General features: G+C 39.3%; 1 protein-coding gene and 1 long non-coding RNA gene across 2 annotated transcripts in view; one reads left to right on the plus strand and one right to left on the minus strand.

Annotated features, from left to right (window-relative positions):
* LOC106867504 (zinc finger protein Xfin) overlaps positions 1–7,475 on the minus strand; it is an 80,850-nt gene that overhangs the window by 49,584 nt on the left and 23,791 nt on the right. The window lies entirely within an intron of this gene.
* LOC106883844 (uncharacterized) lies at positions 253–7,105 on the plus strand. The gene is made up of 3 exons (XR_008266375.1): positions 253–545; positions 3,520–3,587; positions 6,409–7,105. It is a non-coding gene; the product is annotated as an uncharacterized LOC106883844 (long non-coding RNA).

Genomic DNA, 7,475 nt, shown 5'->3' on the forward strand with positions numbered 1-7,475 from the left:
ATATATATATATATATATATATGCACACACACATATATATATACATGTATATATTTATATCTATATCTATATATATATATATATATATGGATGCACATATATATATATTTATATATATATATATACATTATATATATATATATTTGCATCTGTGTTTGTGTGTGTGTGTGTGTGTGTGTGTGTATGTATATATACATACATATATATATATATATATATATATATATACACACACACACACACATACTTTTTCTGTTTTCTCGTTTCAGCTCGAGATCTGTTGCCATGCTGGGCAGCGGCATTCGCTTTGCTACACTTGCACTAAACCTCCTCTGGTTTGTGGCATTTGGTGAATGAGGGAGTTTGATGTTGCTGCTATCATCTTTGTTTGTTGCCATCTTGTTGGGTCATCCAGAACTCTGGACAGGAGTAGATCCTCTTCTGTTGTGCATATTCCTACATCCACCCCATGTTGGTATCTCAGGCTTTGTGGGAGGATATTGAAGAGCTGTGGGTGCCTGAACCCCAAGGTGTTGCAGTATCTGGTACTGTATTCTGATTGCATTGATGGGAATATTTGGTATTTTGCATTGGAAACCCGTTTTGCTGTTTCTGTAAATCTGAAATTTTGATACAAGTTCAACTATTTTCCATATGCTTATTACTATGCATCTTTCCTACCTACATTCTAGAGAGTTGAGTCTTAACTTTTCCAATCTCTTTGAGTAGGTAAAATGTCACATTGATTATCTTTGTGTAGTTTCTCTGGATTGTTTTGTGTTCTGTTGTTAAATTTACATTGTGTGGTAACCACAGTTGGGAGCAGTAAATCAAATGGCTGAGGATGAATGTCCCCCAGAGGATCATCATAGTTTCCTGTTCTCTCATTCTGAAAGTTTGAAGGATCCATCTGGCCAACCGTCTGCATTTTATTGCCAACTTAGTCATATGCACCTGGAAAGATGCCCAGGTTGTACACTGATTTTAAATCAGGTATTGCTATCCCTCCTGGGCCAGTGTATCCTGTCTGCTTTGCATTGAGCCTTATGTGTTGGTAGCAGAGGGCTTCTAATTTTCCAGCATTAAAGTGCATATTGTTTTCCGCTGCCCACCTTTATATTGCATCTAATTCCCATTGCAGATAAGTAACATCCTCAGGGTTCTGTATCTTCTGAGAGATGTTTGTGTCATCTGCACAGCTAGCAAGGGTGGCTACCTGAACAGCTGAGGGCCACTATGAATAGCAGTGGCCCCAAGACAGTGCCCTGTGGAACACCACTCATTATTTGCATTTCCTTGGAGATGATGCCATTGGCCACCACTGCCTGACATCTATCTTTTAGAAGGACATGCAGTCATTTTCCAAGTTTTCCAATTATGCTGAGATCACACTGAGATCATACCATGGTTGACTTTATCAAAGGCTTTTGCAAAGTCAAGATATATCACATCCACATCTAAGTTGTAGAGCAGCTGCTTTAGCACCCAGGTGTAGTGCTACAAAAGCTGTGTCAGGCAGCTTCTAGCAGGTCAAAAACCGTGCTGGGAGTCAGTCAGCAAGTCATTCTCTTCAAGGAATGCAGCTAATTTCCTTTAGTGATTTTGCTGATGTGTGAGGTCAGAGAGATAGGCCTATAGTTCTTAGTATCTACTCTGCTTCCTCCTTTATGAATAGGGCATATTATTCCCTCCTTCAGTTTTTCCAGGAGCTTGCCATTTACAAAGAATCACTGAAAAAGAACCTGCAATAGTTTTGCAAGGACTCATTTGCATGACTTGAGAAGGATTGCTGGGAATCCATCGGGGCCAGCAGCTGAGTTTGTGTCTGTGTCATCTATTACAAGTATTACATCCTCTTCTTTGATGTTGATGTAATCAATTGTTACTGCTCCTCTTCCTACATCTGTAGTGGTAAGGAATTCTACAGGTTTGCTAACTTTCATGTGCCATACAGGTGGGGTGAGGACACTTTTGAAATGTTTATTCAGTGTTTCACTTATCCTTATTGGATTTCCTGTGTGGGAATCATCATTTTGGAGGAATGACTTTACCTTGCAATCCATGGAGGCAGTTTCTTTGGCATACTTAAAAAAGGCTTTAGGGTTTAATTTTATAGTTTTTTATATAGCTCAGGCTTCTGTGTCTGCACTTTCTTTTTCATGGGAGCATTTCAGATGTTTCTCAATCTCCAGCAGTGCTGTTTCAATGCAGGATTCTTCACTGCTGCTGAGTTCTATGTTGAGGCAGTTTGTCATCTTTGTACGCTGTCTCATAAGAACTTTTCTGCCCCTGGGAATCTTGTTTTTATGTGCAGTGGCCTTTCTCTCTGAAACAAAATAGTAGCATATGACTTGCACTATGGACATGAAAATTTTCAGTTCATATCAATGTCAGGTGTAGAGAGACATTGGGACCAGTCCTGTCTGATGATCTCTTTCTCTAATGATTTCCAACCTGCTTTGTAGTAGTTCAGATTGGTTAGATTTTGAATGCTTCTCATAGGCTATATGTCCATGGGTTCCTTTAGTCTATACATGGTCAGCTCTATTATACTGTGATCCAAGACTAGTGTTGGTGTTACTTTCACATTATGGATAAGAACCATATTGTTTGTGAAACAGAGATCAAGTATATTGTTTGCCCTGCTTGGATAGAGTATTATTTGCTCCATGTGTAACTTGTTGATTAGGTCGAGCAGTGATTCAACCTGACTTTAATTACATCATGTCACTCATGAGAGGAAAATGTCTTAAGGCCATCCTACATTGGGTAGGTTGAAACACCCCATGAGATGTACACTGATGTACCATTCTAGTTTGGTTAAGACTTCATCTATACTTGCAAGGCATGGGATTTGGAGCATCTGGTGGGCAATAAGTAGTACATGTAACTATATCAAGTTGTCTTATATGTACAATTACTGTGTCGCACACTGAGTTTGAGTGTAACAGAAGGATCTGTGGTGTGAGATATTCATGGATGTACATGGCAACTCCACCATGGTTCTCCTCTTTTCTGTCACTTCACAAGACAGCATACTTTGGTATATGTATTTCTACGTCTGTGATGTGGGGTTTTAGGTGTGTTTTGGTGAGTGCTAGGCATAGTCCTTGATTTCATGCCACAAGGTCCCTCAGGAAAGTAATTTTGGTTCTGTTACTAAGTTGCAACTGTCCTATGATGTTTATAAAGTATGTTGGTGTGACATCTGTGCTGATGCCAATAGTGACCACCCTGGATCCATTGGCTGTGGCATTCTTGTTTGTTGGTGGGGATGGCTCCAACTCTGGAATTGATGTAGCCAGGTCATTTATTGCACAATCTTTTGTGCCATACATAAAGAAGATTGTTGCTCAGCTACAGTCTTTATGGCAACTTCTGGATAGGGCTGGCTTTTAGAGGTAGTGCGCACAACATTGGCATATTTTAGTTTTGATGCAGGTGATGTGCAACATTTCTTCCTTTGTCTTTTGGTCCATTTGCATACTCTTTACTCTTTTACTCTTTTACTTGTTTCAGTTATTTGACTGCAACCATGCTGGAGCACCGCCTTTAGTCGAGCAAATCGACCCCAGGACTTATTCTCTGTAAGCCTAGTACTTATTCTATCGGTCTCTTTTACCAAACCGCTAAGTTACGGGGACATAAACACACCAGCATCGGTTGTCAAGCGATGGTGGGGGGACAAACACAGACACACAAACATATACACACACATACATACATATATATACATATATACGACGGTCTTCTTTCAGTTTCCGTCTACCAAATCCACTCACAAGGCTTTGATCGACCCGATGCTATAGTAGAAGACACTTGCCCAAGGTGCCACGCAGTGGGACTGAACCCGAAACCATGTGGATGGTAAGCAAGCTACTTACCACGCAGCCACTTCTGTGCCTATTTATTTATTTATTTATTTATGGGTTTCAGCCAAGTGACTGTGGTCATGCTGGAGCACCACCGTGAACATATATATATTTATTCTTTTACTGTTTTTCTTTTACATGTTTCAACCCTAAAGCTGTGGCCATGATGGAGCATTGCCAGTGTACTCACACTTTCGATGGCCAATTTTATATGATTGGCTTTTGGTGAAGGAGGGAGTTCAACACTGCTGCCCTCTTTTGAGTTTCTTGGCTTGATATTGGTTCATCTGGGACCTTGGACAGCAGGATGTTAGGTAGTTTCTTGAAAACATCTAGCCCTATTCCATGAAAATCCCTCATGTTTTGGTAAAGCGTTAAAAAGCTGTGGGCCCTTGAATCCCAAGCTATTACAGTACATGGTCCTCACTCTAGATGGGACAGCTGGGACCTTTGGAGCAGTGCAGTGATGTCCTGTCCAGGGTCTGATATAGCTCTCAATACCAAAGTTCTCTCCAGGATCTTCTATATATATGTCACTGCATACCTCCCCTGTCTTCACTCTGTGGATAGAGTTGTAGCTCTTTCAGTTTCTCCCAGTAGCTCAGCTGATCCATTGATGCAATCTTACTGGTGTAACACAGCTGAAGTGCAAGTTCTGCTATTTATTTGACATTGTAAGGTAACCACAGTTGAGAGCAGTAGTCCAGATGGCTGAGTACAAATATCCTCTATAGAAGCAGCATAATCCCTTGTTCTGAAGGTTCTCCGAATCCAGCCAGCCATTTGCTTGCATACTGCAACCATCTAGGTGATACACATGTGAAATGAGGCATCATTGTTCATATCAATCCCCAGATGATGCACTGTATGTGAATCTGTGATTGCCACTCTATTTGGCCAAAAGTATCATTGTTGCAGCTTGTGAGCACCAATTAGCTGTTAGTGGAGGGCTTGGAATTTGCCTGCATTAAATTGCATATTGTTTCCTTCAGCCCACTTATATATGGCATCTAGGTCTTTTTGTAGAAGATTAGCATCAGAAGGTTCCTTCACTGCTTGTACTACTTTGTGTCGTTGGCATAGCTAGTAAGTGTGGCTGTCTGTGTAACTGATAGCATGTTTAAAAGGGCCATCATGAATAGCATTGGCCTGAGTACAGTTCCCTGAGCCACTCCACTGTCTACTACTGTCTCTTTGGAGAGGGCTCAAATGTCTGTCACAGCCTGCCATCTGTCTTTTAAGAGACTTGATGTCTGGTGAAGCTGCCTTACAATCCTCTGTGCAACCTCCAATAAAGCCCGTTGTGTTCAGCAGTTGCTGTCTGCATTGCATCCACTGTTTGTTTCCTCTTAGGAGCAGTGTGTGCATCATCCACACATTTCTATGGTGGTGGTATTGTGACCTGGCTCTGTTTTAATTCTTTTTGGTCTTCAAGTGAGTGAAACAAGTAAGTACCTCTCGCATAGGATTTGGTATGTGCAAATCTACAGTTTGTCCCAGTGTCTCAATGCCAGCAGGTAACCTTTGCATAGAATTTGCAGACTAGTTGAGTTTCCTTTTTACGAGAACCTTTACCTTCGCAAGTTCTATTTCATTTTGTTTTTGTTTCTACCTTGTGCCTACATCCATTAGCTTGCTGACTTGCTGGTGCCTTTGTCTTCATTCGTTTTTCTTAGTGAACCTTTGCTTTGCTGCTGTTGTTCTCCTCTGCACATATCTTCATCTTTGGCTTCTTTGGTTTCTTCTGGTGGACCTTTGCTTTCTTCTCCTTGGACTCACAGTTCTCCAGGGTGATGATATTTTCTTTGTTTTGTTCCTCCTTGACAGCATCACCCTGACCCTTCACGGATTCTATTGAGTCACTGATTTCTTTTTTCACCCTTTTGTGTCTTTGCCCGTTCTTTAAATATTTTGTCTAGTAACTTCATGTTTGATTAAATTAAGTTGTATCAGCAAATGAACTCATTTTTTCTCTTGATTTGAGCTATGGTTCAGTGAAAGCCAAAGTTCATCAGTGCCTCCATAATTAGAATGTTTGGCAGTGATCTTTCTGCAAGGGTTCACGCAAGGAGCATTGTCTTAATTCCTTTGATCTGCCAGTTTCTCTGAATTTTGAATCTAATGCTGTCTTTTGTGTAGTTGGCTTTGTTGAGGTCCATGTTGCTGAGATAGGGAGAAAACACATCAGGAAGAAGTAGATGGTTGCTGGGTAAGAGGAGAGAGAAAAAGGGACCTTGAGCATAAAAGAGAATGAAAGAAAGTGAGAGAGTGAGACAGAAAGAAAGAGAGATACAGTGAGTTAAGAGAAAAAGAAAAGAAAAACAAGAAACAGACATAAATTGGTATGTACAGTAATAGAGAGATATACAAGTCAATATTGATAGAGTTAGATAGACAGACAGGTAGATAGACATTTTAACTCAGTGGCAAGAGAGAGAAGACTGTGTAATTAATTAATCAATTACTGTTTCACTTGATAATCATGAGAGATGTGTGTAGTTGAGTAATTAACTATTATTTTGTTTGAAATTTGCAGATATATACACGCAGGGGCCCAGTTGCATTTCGTTTCAAGATGTTTATTTGTTTGAGACTACTTTCACCTGAAAATCTATAAATACAGGAATCTATATGTATACTTTGCCTGAAAATCTGCGAAGTATACATGTAATGCCTATTTATTTGCCATGAAGTGAAAAGCTATCTGAGAAGGAAAAAGTTAAACATTTATCAGTACATGAAAGTCCGATAAAGTAAACACGTAAACTTGATCAACAATTTTACCTTAAAATTTCAGTTTCTGACAACATTCAATGACCAAAAAAACAAAAATTGCTTATTCATCCTCTCATTATTCATACAACTTTTCAACTGCTAACAGTTCCTTTCCCATTCTCACATTAATATACTACTTAACCACTCTTTTGATAATGAATTCACCTAAGGATATACCTGAGGAAGAACCAGCTTAAATGGATATAGTTAAATCCTCCTACCCTCCTAAACATAATGACTCACACAATGAATATCATTAAAGAGGAGCTTTCTATCGTACATTTCTCCAGTAACAGAATACCCAGTTTATAAAGTCTTCAATCGATACATTGATCCAATGGCTGGGATATCTCAGAAACAGCTGTCAGAGACTATCTTTACTATATTTAGCAATTTTGTATTATTTTACTGGTTTAAGATTGAATTAAATAAATTTAAATGCCATAGTTCGGCCTTAACTAATTGTTTCCCTTCCTCATTACTTTAACCAATACCTACTAACTCAAAGGTAAGCCACCAACTGCAAGTTTTTTTTTCCAACAAGACTTACACACAGTCACAACTCCAGCCACTGTTCTAACTGGAATTTTAGTTAATTACCTATTGGAGTACTCAGAACGCATACCTATTAGTTTGGGTTACTTTGACCTAAACTCTTCATAGCTTGTATGTATGTGTATATATATATATATATATGTGTGTGTGTGTGTGTGTGTGTACTGTTGTGTCTGGGGAGAGTCATTTTCTTATTGTGCCTTGAAATTTAACACACTCACTGGTAAAATTTCCACTTATTTTTCTTTTTATATATATATACTTACATATATA

This window comes from Octopus bimaculoides, chromosome 20, assembly GCF_001194135.2.
Source record: "Octopus bimaculoides isolate UCB-OBI-ISO-001 chromosome 20, ASM119413v2, whole genome shotgun sequence".
NCBI lineage: Eukaryota > Metazoa > Mollusca > Cephalopoda > Octopoda > Octopodidae > Octopus > Octopus bimaculoides.